Source organism: Bufo bufo, chromosome 3 (genome assembly GCF_905171765.1).
Source record: "Bufo bufo chromosome 3, aBufBuf1.1, whole genome shotgun sequence".
Classification (NCBI taxonomy): Eukaryota; Metazoa; Chordata; class Amphibia; order Anura; family Bufonidae; genus Bufo; species Bufo bufo.
Genome location: NC_053391.1, coordinates 582,561,882 through 582,584,952, shown reverse-complemented (window position 1 = coordinate 582,584,952; position 23,071 = coordinate 582,561,882). Strand labels below are relative to the sequence as shown.

The 23,071-nt window shown below is 44.9% G+C and overlaps 1 protein-coding gene across 1 annotated transcript in view; it reads left to right on the top strand.

Moving 5' to 3' along the window:
- The first annotated feature begins 1,141 nt into the window (after positions 1-1,141).
- The window catches only part of RARG (retinoic acid receptor gamma), a 230,756-nt gene continuing 208,826 nt past the window's right edge, over positions 1,142-23,071 (top strand). Inside the window, exon 1 of the mRNA XM_040425795.1 lies at positions 1,142-1,292. The gene's annotated coding sequence lies outside the window, so the exon portion shown is untranslated. The remainder of the gene's footprint in view (positions 1,293-23,071) is intronic.

Below are 23,071 nucleotides of genomic sequence, written 5' to 3'. Positions count from 1 at the left end.
ACCAGAGCTAATTTCATGTGTGTAATGGCTCAGGGACAAGGACATGCGGGGGGGCCTACCAGAATTTTTTTTTTCTCGACAACCAATCCCCAAATCACGGACAGCCATTTTTTCCGGACAAATTGAAAAACCATAACGAATGAGAAAGATTATAAGTAACCCTTGTCTATAGCTCAATGTACTGATAATACCTCATTACCACCAAAATAGTCTAGTCACGTACCACCAGCCTCAAAAAAAAATCACGAACAAAGGAAAAAAGTCGCCTATTTTTCCGGACTGTCCAGAAATTACTGGACGATTGGCAACCCTGAGGAGATGTCAGCTCAAAAAAAGCCAGGATCCGGCAGGGATCGGTAAAAAACGCTTCGTTAGATTAATACAACCGGCTGCATCTGTTCTGAACGGATCCGGTTGTATTATCTCTAAAATAGCCATGACGGATCCGGCACTAAAACCATTAAGTCAATGGGCGCAGCATCCGTTTTCTTTCATGTCCGATAAAACACGCAAGCAGCGTTTTTGTGCGCGTCATGGAATACTGAGCAAGACGGATCCAGCATGACACACAATGTAAGTCAATGGTGCTGGATCAGTCATTATCCCATGACGCACACAAAAACGCTGCTTGCTGCGCTTTTCTGTCCGGTTTGGGAACGCAATGAAACGGAACGCAATGTATTCTGGTGCCTTCCATTCCGTTTATTCTGGTGCATTTCATTGCGTTCCGTTTTGCCTCCATTGACAATGAATGTGGACAAAACGGAAGCGTTTTTTCCTCCGGTTTTGAGCTCCTCTGTCGGATCTCAATACCAGAAATACTGTGACTGTAGTCTAACAAAACCCGCTTGTGTGCCCCCTGTTTCCCATTGCCCATAGTCTTTCTGCTAACATCTGCAGCTGGCATTTTTTTTTTACCAGAAAAAAAAAGCCACTAAAAAAACGCAAAAATGTACATAGCCAGGTGTGAAAGCAGCCTAATCGGAGTGCAGCAGTCGGCTGCTCCACGTCTGCGGGAAGAATGCCGTCCAGGAGGACGCTCCGGTAATGACTGGAATGGCACAGCCGGAGGAGGGGGCAGATTTCCCTGCTTTCCACTGAAATTCATTCTGTGGTTTGTGAAGAGAAAAAAAATGTGCTTTATATTTTGTGAGTGGAGTCACATGACCCGGGTTATGAATAGCAGATTGTAATGAGCTGGTAGTGTAAGTGAGAGGAGGAGAGCACTCACACACGCACTCACACGCGCACTCACTCCCGGGGCTCCGCCGGAGGCTGGACTTGTGGACAAGGTGAGTGGCCGGTGGCTGAGGAGAAGGGCTGGGGGGGCGCCTATTGTTTTCTTTTAGGGGACTTCTCCGGGAGGAGGGAAGATTTCTCATCTCAGGAAGTTCCCTCAGTAATTGGAGCCGGCTGGTGCCCTTTTCCGTGCTCTGCCCTCTCGCCCCCTGGTCCTCTGTGCCCTCTGCGGTCCGAGCCGGGGCTCAGCGCCTATTGACACGTTGCTTTTGTGTTTGGCTGAGGGAGGGCAGAGGTCACGGCTGTCAGCCTGCCCCGTCTTCAAGACTCCTTGCAATCTCTGGTTTTCTTGGTGCTCCAGGCTTTCTCTGCACTACTTCATAGTTTCTTCCACTAGCCTGGTCTCCCTCCTCCTATTCCTGCCTCTACGTCTCACCGCTCCATTACTTCACTACGGTCATTCCGTCTTCTCTTTCCTGACTGCACCCTAAGATGCTCCAGGGCTTTTACTGACCTGCAACCACTATTCTGAACTGACCCCTAGTGCAAAGTACTTGCTTATGACCCTCACTGTACTTGCTTAATATCCCCATTATAATTGCTTATGATCCCCAGTGTACTTGCTTATGACCCCCATTATACTTGCTTATAATCCCCATTATACTTGCTTATTATCCTTATTGTACTTGCTTATGATCCCTATTGTACTTGCTTATGATCCCTATTGTACTTGCTTATGATCCCCATTATACTTGCTTATGATCCCCATTATACTTGCTTATTATCCTTATTGTACTTGCTTATGATCCTCATTATACTTGTTATGATCCTTATTGTACTTGCTTATGATCCCCATTATACTTGTTATGATCCTTATTGTACTTGCTTATGATCCTCATTATACTTGTTATGATCCTTATTGTACTTGCTTATGATCCTCATTATACTTGCTTAGGATCCCCAGTGTAATCCACTAGGATACAACTTTTCACAGGCGCAAGGAAGTTTTTGCTTTTAATTGTCAGTATTCGCTTTGCACCCTTTCCTTTCCATAAGGTTCAGCAGACATTTTTCTGCCATGCACTACACTGTATTCTTATTTTTAGCTTTTTTATGTTTGTTTGGTGATGAAATGTATATATATATATATATATATATATATATATATATATATTATAAATGTATTTTATGGTGTATATATTATTTTATGTATGACACTTTTTCCAAAATAGGTAACATGGAATTTGATATAAAAGTGTGTTTGCAGTAAGCCATGGCTACCAATCTGCTCATTCTGAGATCACATTATGTCATTAGATAAGACTGCAGGCAAACCTACTGCATGTTACTGTGGTCACGAATGGGTTAATGACACATTCAGCACTGCTACATTCAGAAATATTGAACACTTTCCTATCTATTTGCTAAGCTACATTGGAAAGCATTGTGTATTGGCTATATACTAAAAGAGCTCACCTTTACCAAGTAACCCTTAGCTGTGCTGGAACTAAAGTGAGATTCGGTGCAATTCCCAAGACTACCAGCAGGAGTCTCCACTGCCATTTATCATTTTCCAGAATGCTTTAATATTTTTTATAGTGGAGGAGGTTGAAGAAGAGGGTACTGGGGGGAAAGGAGGTAAGATGAGGTGAACTCAGAGGAGGAAGGGGGGGTTGGCATAAGGGTAAAGAACCGGCACCCTTTCCTGCCCCGCCTCTTGCCCCCCGGAGTTGTGTCTGACTGCGGCTCTGTGATTTTGTGTGTGGTACCGCAGGAGGATGATGGTAAAAGGAGGGAGTTCGGGGAAGAGCGGTTTTGTGACCCTGTGATGTGGTTAGGTAACCACAGCGTTGGTTTGTGTGTTGAAGACACTTAGATTGTAGGGAGTGTGACAGAAATGGGAGATTTGCTCGACTGCTCTGTCCCAGGATAACACTTCAAAGTTACAAATTAATAAATTGTGGGTCCTTTGGCTGAACATTACGGTATCATTTATTTGGATTCAGATTTTTTTTTACATCGCTGACTCAGAAATTCTTTTTAGGATATTACTATATGAGTGTATATATAGTAATATAGTGTGTGTATATATATATATACACATACACACATTTTTGCATTCTAATTTTTTTGTGGACCATGTACAGTACTAAGCATTTGTGTTTTATTATATTACATTACAACCCCTATAACAATTTTTTATTTTTTTGCATTTGTACCTGATACACACATAGACGGTCTTATAAAGAGGACCTGTCACCACTCCTGACATGCTTGTTTTAATAGCTTCTTGCATTCCACATGTAATAACAATTCCGGAGCATCTTTTCTTATGGCTCTTTGTTGTGTCATGCCTTTATTATTTCTACCAGAAGTTATGAATGAATTGCTAGCAGTCTGCAGTAAGGGTACAGAGGGGAGGTAACCTGTTGGGGGTGTGTACCTGCACAGACTCGCTCTATCCAATCAGTGCTGTCATTTTTAGTCTGTGCAGGGACACACCCCCAACTGGTTACCACCCCTCTGTACCCTTACTGCAGACTGCTAGCAATTCATTCATAACTTCTGGTAGAAATAATAAAGAAATGGCATAACATAGAGACATAAGAATAGATGCTCCGGAATTGTTATTACATGGGGGATGCAAGAAGCTATTAAAACAGGCATGTCAGGAGAGGAGACAGGTCCTCTTTAAAGGAAATCTCATCCCATGCTGGACCTGTATAAACACAGTAAATTACATGAATATGCAACGGGTGCCTCACCCTAGGGCCCTCTATATATAAAACGCGTCCTAGATGTAGGAATGCTTAGTGGTATAGTGTGGCCTAAAATGTATCTCTATGTGTGTCACAGTGCTCCTACCTGGATACAGCTGGACCTCAGGGGGGAATAATTGAGGGATTTGAAAGAAAGATTGAATCGTTACCTTGTATGTAGTTGAACAGAAGCTTTACTTGACTAAATGTTTATCAGAAACAGTCTTCAAGCTTTGTCTTGGTCCCAGCAGACTTTAGTATTAAACTGCCAGGCTTCTTCAATAACTCTGCTTGCTTTCTCTCTCTCTGCTGTACTGACAGGCTTGCTTAATATACTGTTACTTCTGTATGCAGCGCTTCTCTCATTGGTCTGACTTATGGTTATGCCAGGGAACTTTCCTCCTGGCTCCTGAGGTTTCAAGCTTTGGCCTCTATTGCCAGCAGAGCTTAAGGTGCTCTGGCTGGCATGGGCACATCCAGCAGAGATGTGCCCCTGCACACCTGTCCCCTAGCAGGGGGAAGCTACACTAACTAGAAACTGGTCCCCACCCGTCCTACAGGAAGTGGGACTAGCCCACTTCTCCACAGAGGGGTGTTAGAATGGAATGGTTAGGTTCCATTCTAAGTATAGCTCTGCCGTGTTTGCTGCCACCTTCTGGTGAACCAGGCACATTACATGTAAACATAACAGTTGCTTAACAAAATAGGAATGCACATTGTGGAGGACCTGGAATAAATGCATAAGATGACATTCAGGTTAGACCAATAAAGACAGTAGCAAGGTGCAGAAGTGGTAACACCACTCTGGGGTGCTACAAATAACCATCCTCTTATTAATGATTATGATTATAAAAATAAAAATCAACCAGGGGAATTCACTTGCCCCATGGCCATCCTGCCAGACTGCACAGTACTGGTTGCTGTATGATAGCTCGCAGTCTGCTGAGAGGTAGACAAGGCAAAAGGCTGATCATTGGTAATTCCTCAGCTTCCCATAGGATAGATTCTGATATTACCACTGAATCAGGGAGTTGTTACTTGTGCACTTGCCTTATACACGTGTGAACAAATGTCCTCTTACTTATATATTTGAATTGGTTAAAGGGAGCATTCTGGTAATTTTCCCATCTTGGGCCCAGTTGTCCAGTAGACGTGCATATCTTCCATCATTGCACAGATCATATCATCAGTACTTCTGTATAGTCAGTTCTCTTTGTCTGCCCGTTATTGTGTCCTTAGTGAATTAGAGGGTCTTCTGGTGATCTGTTCAACCTCAGTAACAATAGAAATTTTTGCCTCATGGGTCTCATCACTTATATAGACACCTTAAGCAACACATTATCATGGTTTTTACAAGGGGGTTCACAGCTTGCTCAACCCCAAAGGGGTGCATTTGACCCTCTTACCTGATGACCATTCCTCCTCTTAGTACCAACCTCAGAAACGTATGGCAGAGGAGACCAAAGCAATCACATTGGCTCGGCTATTATCAGAAGTTTTATAGCAGTGAATGGAGGGTTGGCTGCGCATGCGCGGTGTGCTCATGGGCCATGCCTATCCACCATTTATGGTATATCCTAATAATATTCCATTAATGTCCCAGATGGAATACCCCTTTAAAGTCTTACATATAATAATAATAAATGTAGCATCTATAGAAAGCGTCAGGAGCCATGGTACTGTGCAAGGCAGAATGGTGGCTCAGTGGTTAGCCTTGAAGTGAAGTGCAGGGGAATCTGATAAGGGTACTTTCACACTAGCATTTTTCTTTTCCGGCACTGAGTTCTGTCAAAATGGCTCAATGCTGGAAAAGAACCAATCAGTTTTATCCCCATGCATGCTGAATGGAGAGTAATCCGTTCAGGATGCATCAGGATGTCTTCCGTTCAGTCATTTTGACTGATCAGGCAAAAGATAAAACCGCAGCATGTGAACGGTTTTATCTCCGGCCAATAAAACTGAAGACTTGCCTGAATGCCGGATCCGACTTTTTTTCCCCATAGGAATGTATTAAAATACCAGAATGACGGATCCGTCCTTGAAAAAAATAAATGCCGGATCCGTTTTGCCGGATGACACCGGAAACACGGATCCGGCATTTCAATGCATTTTTCTGACTGATCAGACATTTTTACAAATGCCATCAGTTGGCATACGTTTTGCCGGATCCGGCAAGCAGTACCGGCGACGGAACTGCTTGCCGGATTACTCTGCCACAAGTATGAAATTAGCCTAAGGCCTCATGCACACAACCGTTGTGTGCATCCGTGGCCGTTGTGCCGTTTTCCGTGATTTTCTGCGGACCCATTGACTGTCAATGGGTCCATTGAAAACTCGGAAAATGCACCGTTATTCATCCGCGGCCGTGATCCGTGTTTCCTGTCCGTCCAAAAAATAAGACCTGTCCTATTTTTTTGACGGACAACGGTCCACGGACCCATTCAAGTCAATGGGTCCGTGAAAAAACACGGATGCACACAAGATTGGCATCCGCGTCCGTGGTCCGTGGCCGTAGGCTACTTTCACACAGACGGATCCGCAGATCCGTCTGCATAAAAGCTTTTTCAGAGCTGAGTTTTCACTTCGTGAAAACTCAGATCCGACAGTATATTCTAACACAGAGGCATTCCCATAGTGATGGGGACGCTTCTAGTTAGAATATACTTTGAACTGTTTACATGACTGCCCCCTGCTGCCTGGCAGCACCCGATCTCTTACAGGGGGCTTTGATCCGCACAATTAATCCCTCAGGTGCTGCACCTAAGGGGTTAATTGTGCGTATAATAGCCCCCTGTAAGAGATCATGTGCTGCCAGGCAGGAGGGGGCACACCCCCCTCCCTCCCCAGTTTTAAATTCATTGGTGGCCAGTGGGCCCCCCCTCCCTCCCCTGTAGTACTGTAGATTCATTGGTGGCCAGTGGGCCCCCCCTCCCTCCCCTGTATTACTGTAGATTCATTGGTGGCCAGTGGGCCCCCCTCCCTCCCACTCCTAATTAAAATCTCCCCCCCTATCATTGGTGGCAGCGGAGAGTTCCGATCGGAGTCCCAGTTTAATCGCTGGGGCTCCGATCGGTAACCATGGCAACCAGGACGCTACTGCAGTCCTGGTTGCCATGGTTACTTAGCAATTTTTAGAAGCATTATACTTACCTGCGAGGCTGCGATGTCTGTGTCCGTGGATCCTCCAAAAATCAAGGAAGACCCACGGACGAAAAAACGGTCACGGATCACTGACCTACGGACCCCTTTTTTGCGGCCCTTAAAAAAAAACGGTCGTGTGCATGAGGCCTAAGGGCGATGTCTGCATGGAGTTTGTATGTTCTTCCTGTGTTTGTGTGAGTTTCCTTTGGGTGCTATGATTTCCTTCCACACGAACATGCTGATAGGGTAGTTCAGTATTCAGATTACGAGTCCTAATTGGGACAGGGACTGATGCACCACACAAATGAGTAAACTAAGGGTACTTTCACACTAGCGTTATTCCGTCCGAGGGGCTCAATACCGGAAAAAAACTGATTAGTTTAATCCTTATGCATTCTGAATGGAGAGCATTCCGTTCAGGATGCATCAGTTCAGTCCCTCTTACGGTATTTGGCCAGCATGCTGTGGTATTTTCTCCGTCCAAAATTCCGGAACACTTGCCGGAATGCCGGATCCAGCATTAATTTCCATTGAAATGTATTAGTGCCAGATCCAGCATTAAAATTGCCGCATTGACGGATCTGGTCTTCAGGTCTGCGCATGTGCAGACTTTTAAAAATGTGAAAATAATAAATACCAGATCCGTTTTTCCGGATAACACCGGAGAGACGGATCCGGTATTTCAATGCATTTGTCAGACGGATCCGCATCCTGATCCGTCTACAAATGATATCCGTTTGCATATTGATTTTTGGATTCGGCGACTGAACTGCCTGCCGGATCCTCAGAACGCAAGTGTGAAAGTACCCTAAGTAAGACAACACCTGCTTGGATCATCAAAGGGATAAACCAAGAAACTAAGGACACTTGATGGGAAGATATATGGAGAACTTACACCTGAGCCCTAGCACCCACCCAGTAGTGGTGGGCCCTGCTGAGGTCTTGCTTAGTGTCCAAAAGCTTCAAGTTGCACCTCTAGGTAGAAGGGCCACGGTTGACAGATGTTGCTGGAGCTTTACATGGTAACAGGCCCTAGGGGGCAAGTTCAGATATATGCTGAGGCAGACTTATTAATGGGCTTACGCCACAAAAGTGGTGTCAAAATTAGCAAATTATGTCTCACGTGATTATTTATACTTTCCACGCCTCTGGCGCGCGGACAACCAGAAGATGCACCACATTTTGTCTTCTGCCGTACTCCAGAGGACTTCTCTGTTAGGCTGGGTTCACACCTGAGCGTATTTGATAAGCGCTGTTTACAGGCGTTTTTATTGGGCGTTTTTGAGGCGTATTTTGGGGCGTTTTTGTATTTTGGAAACGCGCGTCGTACGCGCGTTCTTGCTATTGACCACAGAGGTGTACAATGAAAAACAGAGGTGTTACGCGCGACAATACGCCCCAAAGAAGCTCCTGTACTTCTTGGGGCGTAGGGCGTTTTACAGCGCGTTCGTACGCGCTGTAAAACGCTCAGGTGAGAACCATGCCCATAGGGAAACATTGTTTTTTGCCTGTTGAGCGTTTTACAGCGTGTAGGAACGCGCTGTAAAACGCTCAGGTGTGAACCTAGCCTTATGGAGATACCATGTTAATCTTGCCCCTCTCTAAGGCTCAGTTCAGACCTGAGCGTTTTACAGCGCGTTCCTACGCGCTGTAAAACGCTCAACAAGGAGAAACCAATGCTTCCCTATGGGAATGGTTCTCACCTGGGCGTTTTACAGCGCGTACGATCGCGCTGTAAAACGCCCGACGCTCAAACAAGTACAGGAGCGTTTTTTTGGGCGCTTGTCGCGCGTTCCCGTACATAGACTTTCGGGAACGCGCGACACTGTGTGTACGCTTGTCTCTGTATGCGCGATTGCAAACGCCCGTACAATCGCGCATACAGAGCGCTCCTTTCAGAACGCTCAGGTCTGAACTGAGCCTTAAAGTTGTGTCATATGCGTGTTTATGTCGGTATTGTATTGGTATGGGCTTTTTTTAAGCCCGTGGTCTGTGCCCTCATACGTTTTATCCCTTAAAAAACTGTGACGAAAACCAGACAGAAAGGAGCCATTTGTGAGAGCGTGGCCTACCCCTCGACCTGGCCCTGGCTGAATGTGCGACCCTTTGATGGAGTCATAGACAGCATTTGAATCCCTCATGATGTCTGCTTTACCACCGCAGTTTTAGGTCATCTCATAGATACATTGTTCAGAAGCTCGAACACAACGTGCCTTTAGTAGATTTCTGCCAAAAACCTCCAGTGCTCCTTGTGTAGGCATTTTTCTTTGCTTGTTGCCCTGGGCTTTATCCATGCGGCATAACCTCTAAATGTTCTCCGAGTTTATAGCTAATTTCATTGATATGATAGTCTCATGCTTCTGCAGAGGTTGATCATCTGATGTTCTGCTTCTGCAGTTTCATTGTGGGAAAACCAGATCCACCACCTTGTAGATTAGATTGCTGTGTAAATTAGTCTGGATTTTTAATTGTAGTGTGTCTAGTATGGCTAGATGAATTATGTTTGTTGCAGACAGAAAAAACATCTTTATTTTTCTATGTTCTAAATAAACGGTGAATCACGATGGAAAACATACAATTACTGTCGACTGAAGTGTGTAAAATCGCTGCTATTTATAAATGTGTGGCCAGTACTTGCAAAGTCATACAAATGCTCACACTGACAGCACAGAAGGGTCTGAAGTTTTCTTAAAGGAGTTGCCCGTTTCAGTCGACCCCATGGCCTCTATCCCATACCGGCACAATCCCATACCGGCAGTAGATGCAATGGCCGTGTATAGGCAGTAGGGCTTTGAGAACAAGCACTTAGGGTGCATTCACACGACCATGTGAATGGGTCCGCATCCATTCCGCAATCTGCATGCAAACGGACAGCATTTGTAGATGGATCCGGATATGGACCGTCTTACAAATGCATTGCAAAAACGTATCCGTCTCTCTGCATACATTTTTAACGGTCTGCGCATGCGCAGACCGGAAGGACGGATCCGGCATTGCAGTATTTTGAATGCCAGATCCGGCACTAATACATTCCTATGGAAAAAAATCCAGCATTCAGGCAAGTGTTCAGTTTTTTTGGGCCGCAGAGAAAACTGTAGCATGCTGCGGTATTATCTCCGTTCTAAAACGTCAAAAAGACTGAACTGAAGACATCCTGAACGGAATGGATGGGGATAAAACTGATCAGTTCTTTTCATTCAGAATGCATGGGGATAAAACTGATCAGTTCTTTTCCGATGTAGAGCCCCTAGGATGGAACTCTATGCCGGAAAAGAAAAACGCAAGTGTGAAAGTACCCTTAGAGCTCCCCTCATGAATATAGTATGCCCTTTAACTACGCTGCTCAAAAAAATAAAGGGAACACTTAAAGCGAACCTTTCACCTCATTTTCACCTTATAAACTAGCAACAGTACCTTATAGATTATCTTGAGTGTGTTGTTATCCATGTTAGTGCCGCTTTCCTGGGCTCTTTATACTTCAAAAAATTGTCTTATAAACTTCACATTCGGTGCTCCAACAGTCATGCAACCAGTCAAGGGGGTATCCCTTCCATCTCCTCTGGCCGTACCGCCCCTGCCCTAACCCCTCCTCTATGCTCCTTAACTGACAGCCGGCTCAGTCGCCGGGACGGCGCTTCCGAAACCTGCGCATGCGCCGTCCTCCTGATTCGCCGCGCGATCCCGTCTTTCTTGCTGACAAAAGCGCGATCATGTAAGAGAATCGCGCATGCGCCTTACGCGATGCCGGCCTGTCTGCTCTCCTGTCTGCTCTCCCTCCGGTGCGCGCGCGCACGGGAGGGAGAGCAGACAGGAGAGCAGACAGGCCGGCATCGCGTAAGGCGCATGCGCGATTCTTACTGCCATTAGGTACCGAGATGACTGCCATTAGGTACCGAGATGAGATCCTCAGACCCCTTGTGAGACCATATGCTGGTGCGGTTGGCCCTGGGTTCCTCCTAATGCAAGACAATGCTAGACCTCATGTGGCTGGAGTGTGTCAGCAGTTCCTGCAAGACGAAGGCATTGATGCTATGGACTGGCCCGCCCGTTCCCCAGACCTAAATCCAATTGAGCACATCTGGGACATCATGTCTAGCTCTATCCACCAACGTCACGTTGCACCACAGACTGTCCAGGAGTTGGCAGATGCTTTAGTCCAGGTCTGGGAGGAGATCCCTCAGGAGACCATCCGCCACCTCATCAGGAGCATGCACAGGCGTTGTAGGGAGGTCATACAGGCATGTGGAGGCCACACACACTACTGAGCCTCATTTTGACTTGTTTTAAGGACATTACATCAAAGTTGGATCAGCCTGTAGTGTGTTTTTCCACTTTAATTTTGAGTGTGACTCCAAATCCAGACCTCCATGGGTAAAAAATTAGATTTCCATTTTTTTTATTTTTGTGTGAATTTGTTGTCAGCACATTCAACTATGTAAAGAACAAAGTATTTCAGAAGAATATTTAATTAATTCAGATCTAGGATGTGTTATTTTTGTGTTCCCTTTATTTTTTTTAGCAGTGTATAAACCCTGCATAGGTCACTTCAGGAGAAATGTAGCATTATGTGTTGGCCATTCAATTGATTGGCTGCCTATATAATGCATGGATGAGCCAAATCCTCCAGAGTGGGAGCCACTCATAGAGAATGGGTCTCCATTGTGGCTCATAGAGGAAGGACACTAATAGGGCAAGGGCTATCTTCTGAGATTTTAGTATTGAAGGCCTATCCGCAGGACCTGCATGCCAACCAATCAGCGCTTCTGCAGAGGTTGGCGCCAGAACTACACTGCTCTCTCTGTGTAGTGGACAGAGCTGGTAACTACATTATGAAGTGACCTAAAGAGCTACTACAGAGCAGCTGATTTCATGGGTAGGGGTGTCAGACCCCTGCAGATCAGATATCCTGAAGACAGGTCATCAATATTAAAATCATGGAAACCCCCTTTAACATTGGATTCATACTGTACATGCAGTTTTTGATTAAAACAGAAGTATAAAGGAATGATCCATACGTTGTACCGATTCCTGTATCAAAAACTTCAGGCTTAGGCCTCATGCACACGACCGTTGTGTGCACCCGTGGCTTTTGTTCCGTTTTCCGTGATTTTCTGTTGACCCATTGACTTTCAATGGGTCCGTTGAAAACTTGGAAAATGCCCCGTTTGTCATCCGCCACTGAGATCCGTGTATCCTGTCCTATTTTTTTGACGGACAACGGTTCACGGACCCATTCAAGTCAATGGGTCCGTGAAAAAACACGGATGCACACAAGATTGGCATCCGTGTCCGTGATCCGTGTCCGTAGGCTACTTTCATGCAGACGGATCCGAAGATCCGTCTGCATAAAAGCTTTTTCAGAGCTGAGTTTTCACTTCGTGAAAACTCAAATCCGACAGTATATTCTAACACAGAGGCGTTCCCATGGTGATGGGGACGCTTGTAGTTAGAATATACTACGAACTGTGTACATGACTGCCCCCTGCTGCCTGGCAGCACCCGATCTCTTACCGGGGGCTGTGATCCGCACAATTAACCCCTAATTGTGCGTATCATAGCCCCCTGTAAGAGATCAGGGGCTTCCAGGCAGCAGGGGGCATACCCCCCTCCCTCCCCAGTTTTAATTTCATTGGTGGCCAGTGCGGCCCTCCCTCTATTGTATTATCATTGGTGGCCAGTGTGCGCCCCCCCGGCCCCCCCTCTATTGTATTATCATTGGTGGCCAGTGTGCGGCCTCCCCTCTCCCCCCCCCCCCCCCGATCATTGGTGGCAGCGGAGAGTTCCGATCGGAGTCCCAGTTTAATCGCTGGGGCTCCGATCGGTAACCATGGCAACCAGGACGCTACTGCAGGCCTGGTTGCCATGGTTACTTAGCAATATTACAATATTAGAAGCATCATACTTACCTGCTGCGCTGTCTGTGACCGGACGGGAGCTCCTCCTACTGGTAAGTGACAGATCATTAAGCAATGTGCCGCACAGACCTGTCACTTACCAGTAGGAGGAGCTCCCGGCCGGTCACAGACAGCGCAGCAGGTAAGTATGATGCTTCTAATATTGTAATATTGCTAAGTAACCATGGCAACCAGGCCTGCAGTAGCATCCTGGTTGCCATAGTTACCGATCGGAGCCCCAGCGATTAAACTGGGACTCTGATCGGAACTCTCCGCTGCCACCAATGATCGGGGGGGGGGGGGGGCCGCACACTGACTACCAATGATATTACAATAGAGGGAGGGGGGCCGCACGCTGGCCACCAATGATATTACAATAGAGGGAGGGGGGGCCGCACGCTGGCCACCAATGATAATACAATAAAGGGAGGGAGGGGGGGCCGGGGGAGGCTGCACACTGGCCACCAATGATATTCAAACTGGGGAGGGAGGGGGGTCTGCCCCCTGCTGCCTGGCAGCCCCTGATCTCTTACAGGGGGCTATGATACACACAATTAACCCCTTCAGGTGCAGCACCAGAGGGGTTAATTGTGCTGATCACAGCCCCCTGTAAGAGATCGGGTGCTGCCAGGCAGCAGGGGGCAGTCATGTACACAGTTCGTAGTATATTCTAACCTGAAGCGTCCCCATCACTATGGGAACACCTCTGTGTTAGAATATACTGTCAGATCTGAGTTTCACGATGTAACTCAAATCCGATGGTATATTCTAACATAGAGGCGTTCCCATGGTGATGGGGACGCTTCAAGTTAACATATACCATCGGATTGGAGAAAACTCAGATCCTATGGTATATTAACTCCTGACTTTACATTGAAAGTCAATGGGGGACGGATCCGTTTGCAATTGCACCATATTGTGTCAACGTCAAACGGATCCGTCCCCATTGACTTGCATTGTAAGTCAGGACGGATCCGTTTGGCTCCGCACGGCCAGGCGGACACCAAAACGACTTTTTTTTCATGTCCGTGGATCCTCCAAAAATCAAGGAAGACCCACGGACGAAAAAACGGTCACGGATCACGGACCAACGGAACCCGTTTTTGCGGACCGTAAAATAAAACGGTTGTGTGCATGAGGCCTTAACTGCATTGAAAACTGAAGCTGGAGCAGCCTCTAAACTGAATCGTTCCAAAACATATAATTCACATATCTCATTTTAAGATTCTAGAAAAATGCAGTAGGCTGCACACATCTGGGGAACAGTAGTAGCAAGAGATAGGAACAATCTGAATCCAGAGCTGTCTGGCTGTGTCCCTTAAGGGCCAGTGACCTGGCAAAGGTTTAGAGTTTCTTTAGTGAGCCTATAATTACTATGTAATATATACAGAAACACTCTGGGTGACATGTGCAAGCAGGTTTAACAAAAGTTCAGATAACACTGCAGATGAGAATTGAAGGAAAAAGCACAAATTCTACACCAATTTTTAGACCAAAACTTTATTCACTTCTGTTCATTTTTTTTTTGGAGGATTTGGAGACCGTCCTCTAAAAACAAAGCACATACAAATTACAAAATACAGATTTTTGCCTTTTAAGCTTTGAATTCTGCAACTCAAAATTTCTTTTGTAAATGAGCTACTATCTGTAATGGATACGGAGGTCTGCTCTGCGGCATTCAAATGGCGTGTGGAAGGTATATACTTGTAAGTTGTATATATCTCAGGATCCTGTGAAAACAATAGGTCATAGTCAGGACTTGATTTTTCACTTTCCTGGCAATATAGGAGAATATTATTAGGTATGTCCAATAATTAGGAGGACATTTAAAGGCCAGGAAAGACCACTTTAAATTTGGCATTTGCACCTGCTAAAAAAAGCCAGCGACACTGCGGAGGGTGGGATGGGGTTAAATAGTAACGTGTACTATATGTAACGGGTCTCCTTTACATATAGTGCACATTATCATGTACCCCCTGATCTTACAAATACACTAAGTTAAAGAGTTCTGTCCTGGTGATAGATGTGCTTTAATGGAGTTGTTTGAGATTAAAAAAAAGTCCATAGGTTGTGGCTAGAATTGCAGCTGAGTATCTGATCATTCATCAACAGTTTCTACTTATCTTCCTTAAAGGGGTTTTCCAGAATTGTAATATTAATGACCTTTCCTCAAGAGAGGTCATCAATATCAGATTGGAGGGCACCCGGCACCCCAGCCGATCAGTTGGTTGAAGAGAAGGCTGTGCTCATGCAAGTGCTGCCTTCCCTTCATTGTTTACCTGCTCACCATCGGCATCGCAGCGGTGAGCAGGTGTAATTACAAGAAGTCATCCCATTCATTTCTAGTGTATAGGAATTCAAGTGTATCAGAAGGAGCTGTCCCATTGAAGAGAATGGGACGGCTAGTAGTTACACCCGCTCACTACTGTGATGTCCATCGCGGTCAGGTAAACAATGAAGGGAAGACAGCGCTCACACAAGTGCAGCCTTCTCTTCAAACAGCTAGCAGGGGTGCTGGGTGTCAGATCCCTGCATATTTGATATTGATGACCTGTCCTGAGGATAGGACATCACAGAGGAGATAGAAACACAACTGTATAACCAAATAGAGTTGGCGGCACAGGCTGGTACAGTGGTCATAATGGGAGATTTTAACTTCGAATACATTGACTGGGGTCATGGTTCTGCCTCAACTGCAAAGGGGACAAAATTCCTCAACTTGCTGCAGGACCACTTTATGGGCCAGTTTGTAGAAGCTCCTACTAGGGGCAATGCTCTTTTGGATCTGGTAATTTCTAATGATGCAGACCTTGTTGGAAATGTTACTGTTCGAGAAACACTAGGTAATAGTGACCACAATATAATTATATTCCCCCTAAACTATAAAAAGCAAACTCTGTCAGGCAGAGCAAAGACACAGAATTTTAAAAAGGCTAATTTCCCTGGGTTGAGGGCAGCATTTCAGGGCATAGACTGGGTGCAGCTACTGTCACGAAATAATACTGAGGATAAATGGGAGAGCTTCAAATCCACATAGAGTAATTGCACTAAAAAATGTATTCATTTAGGAAACAAGTATAAACGGCTAAAATTAACCCCCCCCCCCCCCCCATGGTTTACAGCTACTGTAAAAAGGGCAATAAAAGACAAAAAGGGGCATTTAAAAAATACAAATCTGAGGGGTCAGCTGTAGCGTTTGAAGATTATAAAAGGCTTAATTAAATCTGTAAAAAGGAGATAAAATTAGCAAAAATACAAAGTGAACAGCAGGTGGCAAAAGAGAGCAAAGCAAATCCCCCAAAATTCTTTAAATATATAAATGCTAAAAAAGGTCTGAGCAGGTAGGACCCCTAAATAATGGTAAAGGGGCGGTAGTCACTGAAGGAAAAGGCAGAGTTACTATGGATGGATTTTATAGCTTTGTATGTACAAAAGAAGAGAAATTATCTGATATCTGTGGTGATATACTCAATTGGCTAACTGTAGATATGGTCCAAAATAAGTTAAATAGGGTAAATGTGAACAAGGCTCTGGGTCCAGATGGATTACACCCAAGAGTGCTTTAAGAGCTCAGTTTAGTCATTGCTGTGCCCGTTTATAATTTTTAAAGATTCTCTATGTACTGGTACAGTGCCAAGTAATTGGCGCAAGGCAAACGTGGTGCCCATATTCAAAAAAGGATCAAGGTCCTCCACAGGTAATTATAGACCAGTTAGTTTAACTTCTGTTGTGGGAAAAAATGTTTGAAGGACTCTTAATGGACTATATACAGGAGTATGTGACTGTAAATAATATCATAACTGATAACCAACATGGGTTTACCAAGGTCAGAAGTTGTCAGACTAACCTGATTTGTTTTTATGAGGAGGTGAGTAGTAGCCTGGACAGAGGGGCGGCTGTGGATGTAGTATTTCTGGATTTTGCAAAGGCTTTTGATACTGTCCCTCATAGACGCTTAATAAGTAAAGTTAGGTCTGTAGGCTTGGAAAGTATAGTTTGTAATTGGATTGAAAACTGGCTGAAGGGCCGTGTCCAGAGAGTTGTGGTCAATGATTCCTATTCAGAATGGTCCTGGGTTAAAAGTAGTGTACCCAAGGTTCAGTGCTGGGTCCTCTATTATTTAATTTATTTATTAATGATATCGAGGACGGGATTAATAGCACCATTTCTATTTTTGCAGATGACACTAAGCTATGTAATACTGTAAAGTCTATGGAAGATGTCCATAAACTACAAGCTGACTTAAACACTCTGATTGATTGGGCATCAACTTGGCAAATGAGGTTCAATGTGGACAAATGTAAAGTTCTGCATCTTGGTAGTAATAATCTCTGTGCTTCATATGTCCTAGGTGATTTAACACTGGGAGAGTCACTTATAGAGAAGGATTTGGGTGTCCTTGTAGATCATAGATTAAATAACAGCATACAATGTCTATCAGATGCTTCTAAGGCCACCAGGATATTGTTATGCATTAAATGAGGCGTGGACTCGCAGGGCAGGGATGTAATATTACCACTTTACAAAGTGTTGCTGCGGCCTCATCTGGAATACGCAGTTCAGTTCTAGGCACCAGTACATAGAAAGGACTCTCTGCAGCTGGAAAAAGTAAGGAGAGCGACTAAACTGATAAGGGGCATGGAGAGTCTTAGCTCGGAAGAAAGATTACAATTATTACATTTATTTAGTCTTGAGTAGAGACGCCTAAGGGGGGATATAATTAACCTATACAAATATATAAATGGGCAATACAAAAAATACAGTGAAAAACTGTTCCATCAAATGCCCTCAAAAGACAAGGGTGCACTGCCTCCGACTGGAGAGGAAAAAGTTCAGTCTCCAGAAGCGTCAAAGCTTCTTTACTGTAAGAACTGTGAATCTGTGGAATAGACTTCCTCAGGACGTGGTCATAGCAGGAACAGTGGACACGCTTTTAAAAAGGGTTTAGATGAATTCCCTAAAAGTAAATGACATTAATACTTATGAAAACGTGTAGAAATCTGAGTCTCACTTCCTTCTGGGATTCACGTCCCTACATATCCCTTGGTTGAACTTGGTGGACTTATGTCTTTTTTCAACCGTATCAACTATTATTATTTATTATTATTAAAGCGTCATTCATTCCATAGTGATGTACATATGAAAAGGGGTATACATACATAATACAGACAATTGCACTAAGCAAAAACAAGACAAGTTACAAACTGGTACAGAAGGAGAGAGGGTCCTGCCCGTGAGGGCTTACAATCTACATGTTATAGGAGAAGGACACAGTAGCTGCGGGTGAAGTTGGTCATGGCGGTATAGAGGCAGCAGGGTCACTGGTTGTAGACTTGTCTGAAGAGGTGCTTAACTATCTAACTATCAATATTAAAATCCCGAAAAAAAACCATTAAGAACAAAAGGATCAGGGATGTTGAATTTTAACTTTTCTTTCCCCTGACATCTGCCATCAGGAAAGAATCAGAACATCCCCATGCACATTGGATGGTCGACTGGGCCTGTCAACATTTATCTAATATGTATGGCCAGCTTAAATGGCATCTGTCAACAGTTTAGCAGGGTCAAAAAAGACTAGGTAGAGGCTGAGTAGAGCAATGCAAACATGCCACTTGTGGAACTTTTATTATCAGGAGTAGTGTGATTATGAACTTTTCTTCTGCTGAGCACTGCTTCTCCGATGCCCAGGAGGAAGAGTTTTACTGTGAATCTGCTCTCTGTATTGAACTGCTTCACAGCCAGATTTGGGCAAAATGAAACTTGATATTCACACTACTAATAGTAATACTACACAAAAGGTATGTTTGTACTTCTTTTCCCAGCCCCTGCCCAGTGTTGCCAGCAGTTTAGCATGGTCAAAACTGCTGATAGACTCTCTTTAAGATGTTTACATGGTGGAGTCTGGGCCTTTGTACCTGTGGGAGCTGTAGTGACTTATTTTTGTACTATATGTTCTAAAGGTATCCCTCCATGCAGACAGAATTCAGACAGTCCAATAATGTGACTTCACACTGGCCAAAAACCAGCAGACAACACATCCAGTCCTTTACTCCCCTATGACATAAGTGATGCCAGATGTGTCTGGAAGCAGCTTATCCCAAACTCCCTATCAAAATAAGGTTTATGGAGCAGTCAGGAGAGGTAGGCCACTATCTCATGTATGTTACCCCCTTTAGGTATGTTGGGTTAACAGACATTTACTCTGTATGGTTCCCAGGATAGATAGATAGATAGATAGATAGATAGATAGATAGACAGACAGACAGACAGACAGACAGACAGATAGATAGATAGATAGATAGATAGAACAGAACATGTTATTTCTGTAGTATAGTGGTGCAGCTATGAAGGTGGTCTAGGAAGCTATGTTATGATGGTCATAGATGTTCTTTATTTGGGGCTCATGACCTTAACAGGTTTCATCGAATGAGCATGTTATTTCAGTAGACCCAGGAACAAGAAGAGGTTTAGATAAAAACCCATGAAATCCCTATTTCCTCTCATGTCAGTCTGGTTGTCCCCATTGACGTGAGACTATATTAACATGTGAAGCCCGTGCCCGTGCTGTGGACCGCAAATTGCGGTCCGCTAAGCACGGGCACCTGTCATGTGGCAGCCGTATAGGGATCGCGGCCCCCGTGCAGCAGCACGAAACGGACCCTCAGAAAGCACTCCGTAGTGCTTCCTTAGTGTTCCGTTCCGTGCTTCCGTTCCGGATTTGCGGACCCATTGAAATGAATGGGTCCGCATCCGTGATGCGGAATGCACACGGAACGGTGCCCGTGTATTGCGGATCCGCAAATGCGGTCCACAGCACGGGCACGGGCTTCACACGGCTCCCTTAGGCAGATACTTTTGTACATATCTATTTTATGGGCACAAGTTTGTTTTAATTTGGTAATAGGACTGGCTTGAAGATATTGTCAAGTTCTGAACTGCTCTGTAAGCTTGTTTGGTCTTGGCACTGTGTACTGGGAGGACACTCGTAAGTTCAGCAAATGCTTCCATTATGTACTCAGTGCACAGATATAGTGTCTTTCTCTAAATTCCAAGCTTGTATATACTGTAACTTTTACAGGTAGCAGCACTGTGTTTATGGGCAGGACAGGATTATAGAGCAAATGCATGTGAGCTTCCCAATATAATTCAGAGGAAGGTTTAGGCTACTTTCACACTCGCGTTTGGTGCGGATCCGTCATGGATCTGCACTGACGGATCCGTTCAGATAATACAACCGTCTGCATCCGTTCAGAACGGATCAGTTTGTATTATCTTTAACATAGCCAAGACGGATCCGTCATGAACTCCATTGAAAGTAAATGGGGGACGGATCTGTTTTCTATTGTGCCAGATTGTGTCAGAGAAAACGGATCCATCCCCATTGACTTACATTGTGTGCCAGAACGTTTGCAGAACGTTTGGCTAAGTTTCGTCAGACGGACACCAAAACGCTGCAAGCAGTGTTTTGGTGTCCACCTCCAAAGTGGAATAGACGGAACGGAGGCAAACTGATGCATTTTGAGCGGATCCTTTTCCATTCAGAATGCATTAGGGCAAAACTGATCCGTTTTGGACCGCTTGTAAGATCCCTAAACGGATCTCACAAACGGAAACCAAAACGCAGGTGTGGAAGTAGACTTAGAGTGGTATTTCAGCACAAATAAACAATTATCCATAGCCTGTTAAAAACATTAAGAATTTTATACTCACCTTACCGATCCCCCGCTGCTGCCATTCTGACGGTGCACTGCATGTTCTCGAAAGAGCATGAAATGGCTGGGAATGCTGCTCAGCCAATCACTGGCTGCAGAAATGACCAACCTCAGTCAGTAATTGCCTGAGTCGAATTCCCTGCCAATCCCTACAATGTTGCGACAGGAGCGGGAAGTAGAGCACAGCGGGTACCCAGGCAGTGTCGGAACGGCAGCAACAGGGGATCAACTTTCACCTGTAGAGCTATTTTTCCTTCTTTCCATAAAAGGGGAGATGGCACCTACCTAGTTAAACAATCATCTGGTGAACGATCGTTTCGCAGACACGTCCTTACACATTTTAGTCCATATTGGCCAATACAGTTGTTCAAACTGGTCATACACCGGGCGATGGATGAAGGATCTTTCTGGGAACTTGCTTTTAAAAGAAAGATCTTTAGTTCATAAACAATCTTTCTTCCAAAAATTGGACGCAAATATTAAACATGGATGATTTTTTTTCAAACAATCATGGTCGGTCATGGGTAGTCTAAAATGACCATCGCTCATTGTTAAATTACAACCGACGAATGTTTGTTTTGGCTAAAATTGTCTGTTTTGATCAACTTTAATATGTAAGTCCACCTTTAGTCTGACCCTGTTATAGATCACCAGATTTGCAAACGCCATTTGTAGTCTCTGATTATGTCCACACTATAACTGCCACTTATAAGTGATAACACTGGTCCAGATCCATCATATAGTGGATTAGAACGGTGCTCAGCCGATCCATTGGTGCTTACTTAAAGGGGTTGTCCGGGTTCAGAGCTGAACCCGGACATACCCTTATTTTCACCCAGACAGCCCCCTGAGGCTAGCATCGGAGCATCTCATGCTCCGATGCGCTTTCGTGCCCTGCGCTAAATCGTGCAGGGCAAGGGCTCTTTTGTTTTCAATAACACACTGCCGGGCGGTAACTTCCGCCCGGCAGTGTGTTCGGCTCTGAGGGGCGGCTTTAGCTCTGCCCTAGCCGTTTTACTGGCTAGGGCAGAGCTAAATCCCGCCCATCAGTGCCGGTGACGTCACCGGGGTTCCTGGCAGCCCCATGGAGAGCCCCGGTACGTCACCGGAACTCCTAAAAATGCCTTTGCCCTGCGCAATTTAGCGGAGGGCAAAGGAGAGCATCAGAGCATGAACTGCTCCGATGCTCATGTCAGGGGGGCTGCTGGGGTGAAAATGGAGAGATGTCCGGGTTCAGCTCTGAACCTGGACAACCCCTTTAAAGTTTGCTTGCTTCTTGCAGTCAAATTTGGCAGAAACATGAAGGTAACCCCGATGAAAGGGGCAATCAAAAATGTGAACAAAGCCTTAGGGCCCCTTTACACTGCCCGAATACTGGGCAGATTATTGCTAACAAGAGTTCATAAGAACGCTCCTTAGCTATAATCTGCTATTGTAATGGTGCCCAAACGCTTGTTCATCGGTTAATAGGATCGTTCATTTGGACACCTAACTCATCATTTGCCGGCAGCTGATCGTGCTGTCTAATCACGTTCTGCGGCTGGCAAACAATGATTCTGTATGGGGACGAGTGATGGCATTAGTGATCGCTTCTCCTCATACTGTGCAGGACATTGCTACATGTAAATGTAGTGGTCTCCTTCATTGATGAGCAGGCGAATCGTCAGCCTTATTTATCAGTGTAAAGGGGTCTTTAGTCTCTTGCCCTAAATCAGTGATAGTGAACCTTTTAGAGACCAAGTGCCCAAACTGCAAACCAAAACCCACTTATTTTTTTGCAAAATGCCAACACGGCAATTTAACCTGAATACTACAGTCCAATATAGTATATCTTCCATGTACTGTATCGTTTAGCTATAAGAGCCTGCCTACAATCAGTGCCCTTCCTGCGCTGTTCATAGCATGCCCTGTACTGATGAATGGCAGGAAAAGTCTAAGGCATATTGGTACACCATAGACTTTTTCCAGAGTGCGGGTGCCCACAGAGAGTGCCGCCTCTGGCACCCGTGCCATATGTTCGCCACCACTGGCCTCTATCTTTGCAGTGCTAACTGGTTGCGAGGCCAGTTGTATTCATTAAGATGTACTGTTAAATACATTCATTTGGGCATAAGATTTAAAAATGTAAATCTCAAAATCACATCAAGCCTTTAGTGTGTCCATATGGCTTAAAGGGATTCTGTCACCAGGATTTCACTTACTGAGCTGTTAATATGACCACCAGTCTCCATGATTTATATTACAATCTACTAGTATTACTGCCCTGTGTCTTGTAATTTGTCTATAAAATCGCTTTTATTAATATGCAAATTACCTAAATAAGGAG